The 14,850-nt window shown below is 45.8% G+C and overlaps 1 protein-coding gene across 21 annotated transcripts in view; it reads right to left on the reverse strand.

The window, feature by feature from the left end:
- Positions 1-14,850, reverse strand: part of DPF3 (double PHD fingers 3) — a 314,102-nt gene that overhangs the window by 200,782 nt on the left and 98,470 nt on the right. For 2 of the 21 annotated variants that reach the window (XR_014811139.1, XM_084969790.1), the window contains one exon: positions 5,372-5,559. The exons of the other annotated variants lie outside the window; for them this stretch is intronic. The gene's annotated coding sequence lies outside the window, so the exon portion shown is untranslated. The remainder of the gene's footprint in view (positions 1-5,371; positions 5,560-14,850) is intronic. 21 annotated transcript variants of the gene reach the window in all.

Genomic DNA, 14,850 nt, shown 5'->3' on the forward strand with positions numbered 1-14,850 from the left:
TAGGGTCAGCGTTGGAGAGCAGCAGAAATGAGGTGAAATGAGGACAATATGATTGATGCTCATATTAACAGTTTTTCACCTCCCCCCCCCACCTCCCCCCTGACTATAGAGTCAAAACGTCCTGCTTTGTAACAGAGGAGCACGTGTGTTGGGGGCGGAGAAGAGAACCCTGAACTGGGTGGACATTTTTAAACAAACAAGACATTTTGAACTCAAACAGTAAAAGCCACTATGCTGGTTAAATCCCACTGGTCCTTCTCCACAAGTGGGGCTCATAAGCGGGAGGGACTGGCAGGAAGATTTCTAGTAACTAGCTCTGCCCTCAGGAGAGAAAATGCCTGGTGAATTTCGCATTCCAAGGACAAGAGTTTTCCAAATTAAAACTTTAATAGTGTGTGAAAATAGTTCACCATTTACTTTTAGGATGAGGTAGTGTTTAGAGTGTCAGCCTGGAAATCCAAGCTAGCATTCTCAGAGATGCTGTCTCTTCTGGGTGGGTTGGGCAAAGGGGGGTGGTAGTGGTGTGGGTCCTAGAAGCTTGTTGCTTCTATCTAGACCTCTGAGAACTTGGACCCAGAAAGAGAGAGGGGTCTGAACAGCTTCTTCCGTCAAGGAATGAGTCAGAGGTGTCTGGATTTACAGAATGTATGTTTCAGAAGCCATGACTTGGATTTTGATCATCTTGGGAGTTCAGGAACAGTGCTATGGATTTGAGTTCCAGCCATAGCCATACCACCTAGGTGCCGTGCAAACTCAGGCAAATGATTTCACCTCTCCGAGCCTCTGTTTCCTCATCTGGTCCTTCTGGACAAGCTTAACTTGGCAGTGCCTTTCAGTTCCAATACTCACTCAGTCCAAAAAAAAAAAAAAAAAAAAAAAATTGAGCACCTGCTGTATGTCAGACACCCAGCAGGTTCCTTCCTTTATGGGGCTTGAATTCTAGCTCTGATGTCTGATGAGCTCCTAAAACCCCATGAAGAATACACCCTGTATGATGTGCTTGTACATCTCAGAAAAAGAGATGGGGCAGGGGCTCCACAGGATGGAAAGAAGAGCTTAATTAAGTAATTGTCTTAAGTAAGTAATTGTGATTAAGTAATTGTTGCCCAGTTAGTAAGGAGGACAACAGAACGTCCTCCTTCTGCACTGGGTTGTTGTTGCTTTTCGGTTTGGGGAGTTTTTTTGGAGGGGGGTCATTTTTTGTTTTTGTTTTTGTTTCTGGTGAGGAGACACAAAATGGAACTGTGGGAACAGGAGAGGGTGAAGAGCCTTGAGGAAGGTCGAACGCAGGCAAAGGAAGACAGAGCAGGGAACAGATTCGTGACTCTAACGGAGGCCCCTGGGAGAACCCCACACTTCTGTCAGGGTCAAAGATTTCACTACAGAATTTTCACTCCCTTCAGTCATGGGAAGTTTTAATATCACCCAACAGAGTTCAGGCCTGCCCAGCCCTGCCCGGCCACTGCCTGATGACCTAAGACCTGGTCCCTCCACCAGGACCTTGGAGCAGAGTGGATCAGGGGAAGGACATGGGGACATGGGGAAAGGGTGAGAAGACAGCAGGCCAGCTCGGGTCACACAAGCCTCCTTCTCCCATCCTGTGTGCGAGCCTGTGTCAAGAGGGAACAAATTTTTCTCTACCCTTCTAGGTTCTTCTAGCTGGTCTAAAAATTACCTTGACATTAAGACAGATGAATAGGAGTTCCCGCCGTGGCGCAGTGGTTAACGAATCTGACTAGGAACCATGAGGTTGCGGGTTTGATCCCTGCCCTTGCTCAGTGGGTTAAGGATCCGGCGTTGCCGTGACCTGTGGTGTAGGTTGCAGACACGGCTCGGATCCTGCGTTGCTATGGCTCTGGCGTAGGCCGGTGGCTACATCTCCGATTCGACTCCTAGCCTGGGAACCTCCATATGCTGCGGGAGCGGCCCAAGAAATAGAAAAAAGACCAAAAAAAAAAAAAGATAGATGAATAGGAGAAAAGCAAACAAAAATTTATGCATGTATACATAGGAGAAACCCAGGAAAACTGAGTGATTCCCCAAAGTGACCAAAGTCCTCACTTTAGTTTTCATTCTCAGCTAAAGAGCATGTTGGATGGGGTGGGGGGGAGAGCATGTTGGATGGGGGGGGTGCAGAGGGTGGAGAGTGGGAGGGGACCAGGAAAAGCACAGTTGAAAAAAGGGTAAGTTTGGAGTTCCCTTCGTGGCTCAGTGGTTAACAAACCCAACCAGAGAGGGAGGATATGGGGCTGAGAGCACACGTGCCCTGCATTTCAGACCCCCTCTGTGGGGAGGGCAGGGTCCCAGCAACCTGGGTGGAATAGGAAGGAGGCAAGAAGGCGAAGGGCATGGAGTTCCCATTGTGGCTCAGTGGAAACAAACCCGATTAGCATCCATGAGGACATGGGTTTGATTCCCAGTCCCTCTCAGTGGCTTAAGGATCCGATGTTGCCGTGGGCTGTGGTGTAGGTTGCAGATGAGGTTCAGAGCTGGCGTTTTTGTGGCCTAGGCCAGCAGCTGCCCCCTAGCCTGGGCACTTCCATATGCCTCAGGTGTGGCCCTAAATAAATAAATAAATAAAAGAAGGAGCAGGGGAGGAAGCAGAGCCCTGGGAGGGGTTCTCAGACCAGAGTGTATACTAGAGTCCCTGGGGAGCAACTTAGATTCCCAGCCCCTCCCCACTCTATCCTGACTCCTGGAGTGGAGGAGACCTGAGGCCTGACTTTCCACTCTGCCCTCCAGGTAATTCTGATGCAAGTGGGCCATAGACCACCCTTTGAGGCCCCCTGTGGATAGGAGAGTAGGAGCTGAGGTTCTACTTGAGAATCCTAGAAGTCCCTCATTAGCTGAGTGGGGAAGTTTACGTTTCCTTTATTTCCCTTTAAAACCTCAACGGCCCATCTGTGAAATACGGATAAGGAAAGTACCTGTTTCCTAGGATTATTGAGAGAATAAATAAGAAAAAGGATGGAAAGCACCTAGCATTGTGCTTGATACATGGTAAGGATTCAGTAGCTTCCCTCTTTTTTATTATTCAGAGGGTGATTTTTATTCTTTTTTTTTTTTTTTTTTTTTTTTTTTTCTTTTTAGGGCCGCACCAGCAACATATGAGAGTTCCCAGGCTAGGGGTCAAATCGGAGTTGCAGCTGCCAGCCTAGGCCACAGCCACAGCAATGGAAGATCCAAGGCATGTCTGTGACCTATACTGCAGCTTGTGGCATTGCCAGATCTTTAATCCACTGAGCAAGGCCAGGGATGGAACCCGCATCTTCATGGATACTAGACGGGTTTGTTAGGGATGAGCCACAACAGGAACTCCAGGGGTGATTTTTATAATCTCAGTGGCCTCTTCCTCAATTTTGGAGCAGGTCATGCAAAAGATGGGAATGGCCAGTAGTGAAGCTTCAGATACAGAAAGCAGGGCACCAAGGTGTCCCTGTGCCCTCACAATAGAACCAACGCCATGGTCCAGGAATACCTGCCACCCAGAACATGATTTGACATGCAAGCACTCGGGGCAAGGGGGGTTGCGCATGAATAAAGGGGACCCCATCAGAGATGTGTCTGGGAGGAGACTGCGGTGGGGGGCAAAAAGGATGACAAGAGGAGGAGAGAAAGGGCAGAGAATGGGAACCACATCCACCCTGCGGTGTCCTGCACTGGCAACTGTGTACCCACGCTTCAGCGTTGGAAGGAAGGTGAGTCCTGTGTGTATGGGGTCAAGGTCTCAAAGGGAAAGCAAGTCATGAAAAAGCAAGTGGGTAAAAAAGAGTAAAAACGGGTCCTACATTTGGGTCTTTCGCACAAATAGAGTGATTTTACTTAACAGGAGCTACGCAGAAGGGGAAACAAAAAACAAAACTACCTCTAGAACAAAACTCCCTCACCCCAAATCCAAGAATGCTGATGAAAAGTGGGTGCCCTCACCCAGCAACAACCTGCATCTGCATCAGAACGCTTTTCTCAGCCAGGCCTGGCACGCTGCCTTGGCCTTCCCTGTGCTCCTCTAGACTCTGGCCTCAGAAGACCCCCACCCACCGTGTCAGGGAACAGGGCCATTGAAGATACGATTAGTTATGTTGCAGGAAGGGGAACTCCTTCTAGGGTCCGAGAATGGGCTCTTGTCTAATACCCAGAGAGGAGACACGAGCTGACAACACAAGAGACTCTGCTGGGAAGGGGTGCCGGGGCTGGGGGGGGAGCAGCAGGTAAGGGAACCCAGGAGAACTGCTCTGCCACGTGGCTCGCAGTCAGATTTTACGGGAATGGGGCCCATTTCCAGGTTGTCTCTGGCCAGTCGTCTTGCTTGGCCCTTCCTTGGTCTGGCTCAGGGTCCTTCTTGGTGGCACATGCACCTCTCAGCCAAGATGGTTTCCAGCACCAAGGATCCTGGGAGGTTGGCTGTCTCCTCCCTCCTGTGGGCCCCTCCCTCATCCTCCTGGTTAGTCTTCAGAGCAGCACACGTTCCTTATCAGGGCCTCCTGTTGGAAGACAGCTCATGCGTGCGGCTATTGTAGTGGGCAGTTTCAGTCAACGGTCCCCTAATAGAGTGAGGTTATTAGGGTGGGCCCGAATAAACATCTGGTGTCCTTATAAAAAGGGAAATTGGCACACAGAGACATGCATACAGAGACGGTGCCATGTGAAGATGAAGGCAGAGTCCGGGTGATGCTTCTACAAACCAGGGAGCACGAAAGGTTGCCAGCAAAGCACCAGAAGCCAAGAGAGACCTAGAACAGCTTCTCCCTCACAGTCCTCGGCAGGAACCAACCCTGCCAACACCTGATCTCGGACTTCTGGCCTCCAGAACAGTGGGGCAATGAGTTTCTGTTGTTTCAGCCACCCAGTCTGTGGTATGGTGTTACAGCAGCCCTAGCAAACTGATGCCTTCATAGCCTTACTTGCTTCACAACACTGACCAATGGGCAAATCGGAAACTGTATTTACTTTTCTATCCAACGGACCCACGTGGTGGAAGAATTCAAAGATAAACAAAACAGGAGTTCCCGTTGTGGCTCAGTGGTAACAAACCCATCTAGTGCCCGTGAGGAAGCGGGTTCGATCCCTGGCCTTGCTCAGTGAGTTAAGGAGCATTGCCATGGTGTAGGTCGCAGACTGGCTTGGATCCCATGTTGCTGTGGCTGTGGTGCAGGCCAGCAGCTACAGCTCTGATTCGACGCCTAGCCTGGGAACCTCCATATGCCGTGGTGTGTATATTTTTAGGGTTCAGCCCTAAAAAGACAAAAAAAGAGAGAAAGAGAGAAACAAAACACAGCCCCTGCCCTCCAGGAGCTCACAGGGATGCAAATGTTTGCTACTTTACAGTTTACAAAACTCTTTCACACACTTGGTCTCTTGCAGATCCCCAGACCTTAGATTAAGGTGGAGGGCCAGTCATGTAATTCCCTCTGGCGATGAGAACAGTGAGTTCTGGAGGGTTGGTGACGTGCTCCAGAGCACTCAGTAGCAGGAAAGCAACTGCAGCAAGCTCTTCTGAGTCCAAGAAGACATTTGGTGGGGCTGTATCCTTTCACTCTGCCTTGTTGCCTCATGTCTCTCCTGCAAACAGAAGCCGCACGGAGGCAAGTGGAAATAAGATGCTGGTATCCAAAATCTGTTCCCAGCAAGCTCCAGAAGGCAAGAAGGGAGGCCAGCCAGGGAGCGGAGACGGGCAGCCTCCACCCACCTCTCTCAGCACCGTTGCTGCACCCACCACCCCACCCCCAGGCCCCCAGCCACTTATGGCTCACAGGTCCCAAAGGTTCCTGGTAACGGTGCCACCCAGTGTTGTCAAAATAGCGAGCAGCTGGAAAGAATTCCAGAATGAAATCTATGTGCCTCTGCAGCTTCCTAAACGGCTGCAACTGTGGCGGCTAAACCCGCTAATGTGCTAAGCATTTTCTGGCAGGGCAAGAAGGCAGGGCTGGTATTTTGGGAGCGGGGAGGGGCTTAGAGGCGTCATCCTTGGCAAGTCCTAGAAGGAGGTGGAGGCAAGGGGACCCAACCCAGACCGCTTCCCATGAAGCCACCGAGAGCCACCGGGGCTGCACTTCAGGATTCCTGGAGTGCTGCTGGTGGGCAGAGAGGGTGCTCAGCCTGGTGAGGAGGGCCAGCTGGGCACAGGAGTCTCGCAGGCTGGGGAAGGGTGGTCGGGGAGAGGATGCAGGTGAGGGCAGGTAATTTCTCTGCTGATGCAGAGCAGTATGTGATGCTGTCTGAGAGGCTGGGCAGCCTGGGCCTGACCCTAAGGCTGTTTGCCTCTGAGTTGGCAGGGGCAGGGCCCACAGTGACCAAACAAAGGACAAGAAGCCATTGCCCAGGACAAGTGAGCAAGACTCCCTGAGAAGGGTCTTGGGATAAGGGCTTTCCAAGTGGTTGAAACATTGGAACAGGATCAAGGACAGAGTGAACTTTCATGCCCAGCACCCCATGATTTCCCAGGCACCCTCAAGCCTTTCAAGCACCAGCTTCTCATGGTGCCCTTGTTTTCGAGGGCTTTTTTTAAAAAGTGAGACCAAGAAAAGGAACAAATACCCAAATCTGGATCAAAAGGAGGTCCTGGCATTTCTTTGTCCCCAGTGTGCTGGACTCCACACTTCTTGTAGAAACCAGAGGGTTCTACAAAAGAGGTGGGTGTTGGGGACCAGAAGACAGAACTGGTAAAGAACTCTTTCTCAGGGAGGCACTGGTGACAGGAAGTGATGTGAGGGCACAGCCCAGGTGAGGGGGACCTGGGTCAACCTGGGAACATGGAAGCCAGTAAAACTCCGACAGGATTCAATCTGGAGGGAGAAAATCCCAACCGATAGAAACTGCTGAGAGCTTGCAACTTTTAAAGCCCTTCTAGCAAAAGGATCTTTGGAAGCTTTGCAAACCATGACCACACAGCCAGTCAGCCGCAGCCTGGCCCACAGCGCTGAGTATTTCTGCTAAATCAGAACAAGCCCACTCACAAACATCTCGTCCTGACCTCCCCCTGGCATCCATTCCTTTTGGGTCCAAGTGCCTGCCTTCCTCGGAGATGAAGTTGTCTCAGAGCCATGCGGGAGGGCGCTGCAGAGGCCGAGGGGAGCAGGGGCCCAGACTGCAATCTTGGCTCCGCTACTCACTAGCAGTAGCGGCTGACCCTGGGCAAGGCATTCAACCTTTATGAGTCTCATTTTTTAATCTGCAAAAGTGGAAATAAAGAAGCTGGGATTGCAGAGGTGATGAGAGGACTAATGAGATGGTACATTCAGGATGCTGAGCACAGAGCCCAGGGTGCTCCAAGAGGGCAGGGCCCCTCCTCCCCGACTTCTTTTCCAGGGCCTCCAGCACCATCTCCAGTTGGGGGGGAGGATGCAGATCAGTAGGAGTTTAATTAAAAGGTTGCAGAGACAAAAGCATACTCATATAAAACAACCCGTCTTGAGTTTAATAGAATCCCTTCTAACGCAGAACACCTGACCACCCCACCTGCCCTCCCCCCAGGCTCTGAGCTAGTAGACTTATTTTTAGCAGGGCCACTGTGTTTTACAACTCTAAGTGGGCCCCATCCAGGTTCTAGTCCAAGTGCACTGAAGGGAGTACCAGTCGCTAGACTAGCGTTTAAATAGCGCTCCCAGAGGTGGGCAAGGTTGCAGCCCTGCTAAAGTGTTTTGTTGTTGTTGTTGTTGTTTTTAATTCTTTTGTCTTTTTAGGGCCACATCTGCTGCATATGGAAGTTCCCAGGCTAGGGGTCCAATCGGAGCTGTAGCTGCCAGCCTACACCACAGCCAGAGCAATGCCAGATCCAAGCCGCACCTGCAATGTACACCACAGCTCACAGCAATGCCGGATCCTTAACTCACTGAGCCAAGGCCAGAGATCAAACCTGCATCCTCATGGATGCTAGTCAGATTCATTTCCACTGAGCCATGATGGGAACTCTGTAAAGTGCTTTTTCAGTGTCACCACCTTCAGGAAGAATTTTCTGAGGCCTTCCATGGCCTTTTCCTTCGTGGAATACCAAAAGCAGTTCATCTTGTACTTCCCTGATGGAGCTCATCAACCTCTGCTTTTATCATACTCAGGTTGTGTTTATGCGTGTGATCCCAGCAGGGGGTGGATCTGACCTTCATATTCCTTGCAGCACCTAGCACAATTCATTTGTGAGGCTGGTATTAACCTGGTACCCTAACTAGGCAAAGGCATTACCAAATTTTTTTTATTTTAGAAACCATAACCCAAGTTCCTGTCATGGCTCAGCAATAACAAACCTGACTGGTATTCATGAGGATGTGGGTTCAATCCCTGGCCTCGCTCAGTGGGTCGGGGGGCCAGCATTGCAGTGAACTGTGGTGTAGGTCATAGACGCAGCTCAGATCCTGCATTGCTAAGGCTGTGGAATAGGCCAACAGCTGTAGCTCTGATTCGACCCCTAGTCTGGGAACTTCCATGTGCCATGGTCTCGGCCCTAAAAAAGCAAAACAAACAAAACCTTAACCCTTACCTCACACCATATATAAGAATTAACTCAATACAGATCATGCAGCTAAACATAAGATATTTATATCTTACATTAAATACATGAAATTTCTGGAAGAAAATGTAGAAGAAAATCTTTGTGATTTGGGGTAAAGCACATATTTCTTAGAACACAAAGGCCCTAAGCCAAGAAGGAAAAAAAAATTGATGTACTGAACTTGATCAAAATTTAAAACGACTGCTCTTTGAAAGGCACCAACATGAAAATTAAAACACAAGCCTCAGGCTTGGAGAAAATATTTGCAAAACATATATCTGATAAAGGATATGTTGTCAGAATACATACAAAAACTCTTAAAACTCAATAATAAGAAGACAAATGATCCAATTTTTTTAATGGCCAAGAGAACTGAATAGACATTTCACAAAAGAAGTACTACAGATAGCCAAAAAGCCTGTGAAAAAATGTTCAACATCATTAGTCATCAGGAAAATGCAATTAAAATCACAATGAGATACCACTAAACATCTATTATAAGGGCTAAAATTAAAAAGACTGACAATGCCATGCACTGGCAAGGATATAGAATAACTGGAACTCTCATGAACTGCTGGTGGGAATGCTAAATCGCACACCCAGTTTGGAAAGCATTTTAGCTGTTTCTTATAAAGTTAAACATACACTTACGACCCACCAATCCCACTCCGAGGCATTTGCTCAAGAAACATGAAAACATATGTCCACATGAAGACATATATATATGCATATATATTCATAGCAGCTTTACTCATAATGCCCCCGACTTGGAAACGACCTAAATGTTCCTCAATTGGTAAATGAACACACAGGTGGTGATACATCCATACAATAAATGCAACGATACATGCACTAACTTGCATGAATCTTAAGTACACCATCTTAGTTTCCCATTGTTGTTATAATAATAACCACAAGCTTAGTGGCTTAAAACACCACACATTTACTATCTTATAGCTCTGGAGATCAGAAGTCCAAAATCCATTTCCTTGGGCTAATGTCAAGGCGTTAGCAGGACTAGTTCCTCTGGAGGCCCTGAAGAGAAAAATCTGTTTCCTTAGCTTTTTTCAGCTTCTAGAGACCACCTGCCTTCCTTGGCTCATGTCCCTTCGTCAAAGCCAGTGTTGGGAGCATCTCTCTCTCTCTTTCTCTTTCTCTCTTTCTCTCTCTCTATCTCTCACCTCTGCTTTGCAGGAGCAAGACTTTGACCAAAGGCACGGAGGCATAAGGTGTTTGGGGAATTTATTAGAAGTTCCATATTTCCAGAGTGTATAAGGTAATATTTCAAAGATAGGGAAACATTCAGCGAGATCAAGTATCTCACCCTAGGTGGAGAACATGGTGAAAATCATGCTCAAACACAAAGTTCCTGAATCCAAATCCAGAGTTTTTCTCAGTATATGTGAGTCCTCGGACATCCCCACGGTGAACTTAAAGGCCTCCAGGCTTGGAGGCTGAATGGGCATCTTTCCCACATCTCAGAGCCCTGCCCTCCCTTCCCCTCTCCATGGAAGAGGGCCCCTGCCTCTGGACGCCTCAGCAGCAACTCACTCTGTGGAGTCAGCAGGACCCTGCATCTCCCCCTCTTCTCACCCTGGGACCAGCCGAATCCCAGCTCCAGTTTGATGAAATTATAACCTTAACTAAGTGATATTTGCATCCTGCTTTACATTTGTTGGCACTCTTTCATGTAGGTTATTTGTACAGATATTTTCAACCCCGCTCAATAGATAAGAAAGGTGAGGTGCTGAGCATGGGAAGAGGCTGGCCACACTCACCAAGCAAGTAGGTAGAAGCCGAATCGGAATTTACTGTGGACTCTCTGCTCCCCATACTACAAGTGCCTGTAACTCAGAGAGTAAAATAAGCACAAGCCTCTCACCTGGCTGAGCCTCAGCTTCCTCACCTGTAGGACGAATAATGGGGTGACTTCTGCCCTGCCTATCACACCATGCATGAGTGAAAATTTTTCAAAAGGAAGAAGAAAATATTCCAGAAGCATTTTGGAAACTTTAAAATATACAAATTATAAGGAACTTTTCTGATTATACTCTCAAGGAATGTCATAAATTCTCTCTAAAAGTATCTTTTGGAAGTTTCTGTTATTCCTTCAGAGAGCCAGTCTCTCCTCCTGCCTTCTTTATTTCTGGTTAGACCAGAGATGTTCTACCCAACCAATCAACCCGAATCTCAAGGTCAATCTTTAATTCCTCCTTCCAGCTTCAAGAACAGGCAATTCCCTTCTCCACCCCATCCCATCCTCTCTGTTGCAATCAGTCCCCCTTTAAAGGGAGAAATTGCCAGCTCCCACTTTCTGTCCTCATCCCTCTTGTCTGACCCCAATCAGAACCAAGCTACACATTGCTAAAGCATTGCTCTCATATATCTCTCCGTGGCTTGTGAACCCCAAGGGGACAGAGTCCAGGGGTCTCCACAGGCTGCCACTGTCTCTACCAGCCTCCCTGTCTTGTCTCCCACAACTACTCCTTCCCAGGCAATCCCAAGGGGCACCCATTTCACAAAAGCTCTACCCTCTTCATACCTTAGGTCCCCACTAGGGACTCCCTTTTCCTAATATTAACTATTGAGGGGAAACAAATTAGTCTCTAAACTCTTAATTTCAATATTCTAAGTAAAACAAAACAAACCCAAACAAAAAAACTAAGGAGTTCCCTCGTGGTCTAGAGGTTAGGATGCAGAGCTTTCACAGCTGTGCCCCGATTCAACCTGGTCTGGGAACCGAGATCCCACATCAAGGCATTGCACGCCACAGCCAAAACAAAACACAAGCAAACAAAAAAACCCACTAAAAATAAACTTAAAAAAATTATATAGATGAAATTATATACTTGAATATCTATCTGATAACTGAATAGGGGTGTGGAATTTCCAAGCTAAACAAGAATGAAAGAAGTCAGTGGCTAACAAAAAAGAATGATAGTTAACATTTGCTAATTTTGACATATTTTAACTGGACATTGGTATTAAAAATAAATAAAACTCAAACTTGACCTCACACACACACAAAATTCCAAATGGATCATAAAATTAAAGTAAGTACTAAAATTATAAAACTTCCAAAAGAAAACATAGGGGGAAATCTTCATGACCTTAGTGTAGGGAAAGATTTCTTAGTACACAAAAAGCAAGAACCACAAAAGGAAAAGAATAATTTGAACTTCACCAAAATTAAAAATTTCTGCTCTTCAAAAGACTATTGGAGTTCCCGTCGTGGCTCAGGTGAAACAAATCTGACCAGCATCCACGAGAACACAGGTTCAATCCCTGGCCTCACTCAGTGGGTTAAGAATCCAGTGTTGCCGTGAGCTGTGGTGTAGGTCATAGACTTGTCTCGGATCTGGCGTTGCTGTGGCTGTGGCATAGGCTGGCAGCTACAGTTCCATTCGACCCCTTGCATGGGAACCTCCATATGCTGCAGGTATGGCCCTAAAAAAAAAATGACTCTTAAAGACAGGAATAGTTACCCAACAGTGTAAATATAATTGATGCCACTGCATTGGACACTCATTGTAATTTGTGATTAAAACGGCATCTTGTATGTTATATATATTTTACCACAATGAAAAAAAAAAAAAGACACTTAAGAAAATGAATAGGCAAAACACAGACTAAGAGAAAGTGTTCATCATAAATACATGCGACAAAGGACCTATGTTCAGACCCAAGCATCTCAGTAATGAGAAGGCAAACAATCCAATTTTTTTTAATTGGCAAAAATTTGAACAGACTCTTCACAAAAGAGCACAGCCAATAAGCACATGAAAACATGCTTAGTATCACCAGTCATCAGGAAAATGCAAACTAAAACTGTAAGATATCACACCCACTAAAACGGCTAAAATTTTTTAAATTGATACTATTAAGTGCTGGTGCAGATGTGTAGCAACCAAAATGCTCACACACCGCAGATGGGAATATAAAAGTCACTTTTGGCCAACCACTTTGGAAGAATACGGCAGTTGCTTATACAGAAACAAGTACTTGCTATATGACTGAGCAGTCTCATTTCTAAGCATCTACCCAAGAGAAAGGGGGGGAAATATGTCTATACAAAGATTTATACACAGATGCTCATAGCAATTTCATTCATAGCAGCCAAAAACTGGAAACAACCCAAATGTCCATCAACTGGTGAACGGATAAAAAAACCATTCTATATGCATATAACGGAATAAAAAGGAAAAAAACTACTACCATACAATAACATGGATAAATCTTTAAAAAAAAAAAAAGGTAAAATAAGCTAGATTCAAAAGAATATATACTGTATGATTCTACTTAATGTGAAATTATAGAAATGAATCTCATGACAGAAAGCAAATCAATGGTTGCCTTGGGCAAGAGATGGGGTGGATTTCAAAGAGACACAAGAGAATTTGGGGGAAATGATAGAAATATTCTCCTCTGGTTGTGGTTACATGAGTACATAACATCTGTCAACACTTGTAGAATCATGTCCTTAAATGAGTGGCATTTTATGTACGTAAATTACTCCATCATAAAGTTGGTTTAAAATACTTTTTTTTTTTTTGGTCTTTTTGCTATCTCTTGGGCCGCTCCCGCGGCATATGGAGTTTCCCAGGCTAGGGGTCGAATCGGAGCTGCAGCCACCAGCCTACACCACAGCCAGAGCAACTCGGGATCCGAGCCGCATCTGCAACCTGCACCACAGCTCACGGCAACGCCGGATCCTTAACCCACTGATCAAAGGCAGGGACCGAACCCGCAACCTCATGGTTCCTAGTCGGATTCGTTAACCACTGCGCCATGACGGGAACTCCTAAAAGACTTTTTTAAAAAGTCCAACCACAAACTAATGAAAACATTTGCCACATATGACAGATATGACAAATCACTATCAGTAAGTGCTCACACAAATTGATGTAAAAAGCATTAAAACTTTAACAGATAAGAGGCCAAAGGACACAGAACAGCCACAAGAGAGGAAATAAGAATAGCTAATAAACAAGTAAAAAATTAAAGCAAAGAAATGCCATATTTCATATACCAAATTAGCAAAGTTTTTTGCTTGTTTTAATAAGGCTAGTATTGCAGGGTAAGACAGGCATTCTGCTGGCAAAAAACTTAAAGAGGTACATTTCTAGGACAAAATTGGCAATAAGTATCCAGAGACTTAACAATTTCCAAATTATCTGACCCACTTCTAGGAACCGATACTAAAGAATAATCAAAACAAGAGATCAGGAGTTCCCGTTGCAGCTCAGGGGTAATGAACCTGGCTAGTATCCGTGAGGAGGCAGGTTCTATCCCAGGCCCTGCTCAGTGGGTTAAGGATCTGGTGTTGCCGTGACCTGCAGCTTAGGTGGCAGATGAGAGACTCAGATCTGGTGTAGCTGTGGCTGTGGTGTAGGCTAGCAGCTGCAGCTCTTATTTGACCCCTAGCCTGGGAACCTCCATATGCCACAGGTAGGGCCCTAAAAAAAAATTAAAAATAAAAATAAAAAAGCAGAGACCGATATGCAAGAATTTTCATTGCTGACTTAGGACAAGCCACTGGGCTGAGTAAATATAAATAATGAATATAATGAAAAAGAAAATATTTGTCCATAACAGAAACTTAACAAATATTTCTTAAATGTACTTAATTTATATACTATATAAGAACTTTAGGAAGGAGATACATAGACGACTTACACTCGTGGGTAGAGAAATGTATACATAAATTTTTTCATTACAGCAAAGATTGGAAATCACCAAAAGGTCTAACAGGAGAAGTAAAAGTTAAATCATGGTATATCCATGCAATGAAATATCATGCATCTGTTAAAAATAGGATAGACATATAACTATTGATACGCATCTCTGAAATATACTGTTAAATTGAAAGAGCTAAGTGCCAAACAGGACGTTTAGAATGCAACAATTTTAAGGGAAAAGAAAAGGACAGATATACATTTATGCTCATAAAACATCTCCAGAAAGACACCCGGAGGAAACAGAATGAGTGACGGTGGTGGCTCTGTATTGAAGAACTAGCGTCTAAGGATGGGAGGGAGACCTAGACTTACTTTCTCTCCTCGTTTACTCTCTGTAGTATTTTAATTTTTTATCACACGGAGGTTTTTCTTTTTCCAAAAAGTAAAAACTTAAAAAAAAAAACTCACTATTTTTACAGGGAAGGGGAATGTTATGAATTGAACTGTATCCTCTCAAACACCCCAGTATCTAAGAGTGTGATCTTATTTGGAAATAGGGCCATTGCAGACCTCATTAGTTAAAATGAGGTAATTAGAATGGGCCCTAATCCAACATTGCTGATATCCTTATACAAAGGGGAAATTTGCACACAGGGAGAACGCCGTGCAAAGATGAAGGCAGACACTGGG

Source organism: Sus scrofa, chromosome 7 (genome assembly GCF_054392235.1).
Source record: "Sus scrofa isolate SSC_HxYL_T2T_F1_AM1 chromosome 7, Sscrofa_HxYL_maternal_Yorkshire_Landrace_v2.0, whole genome shotgun sequence".
Taxonomy (NCBI): Eukaryota; Metazoa; Chordata; class Mammalia; order Artiodactyla; family Suidae; genus Sus; species Sus scrofa.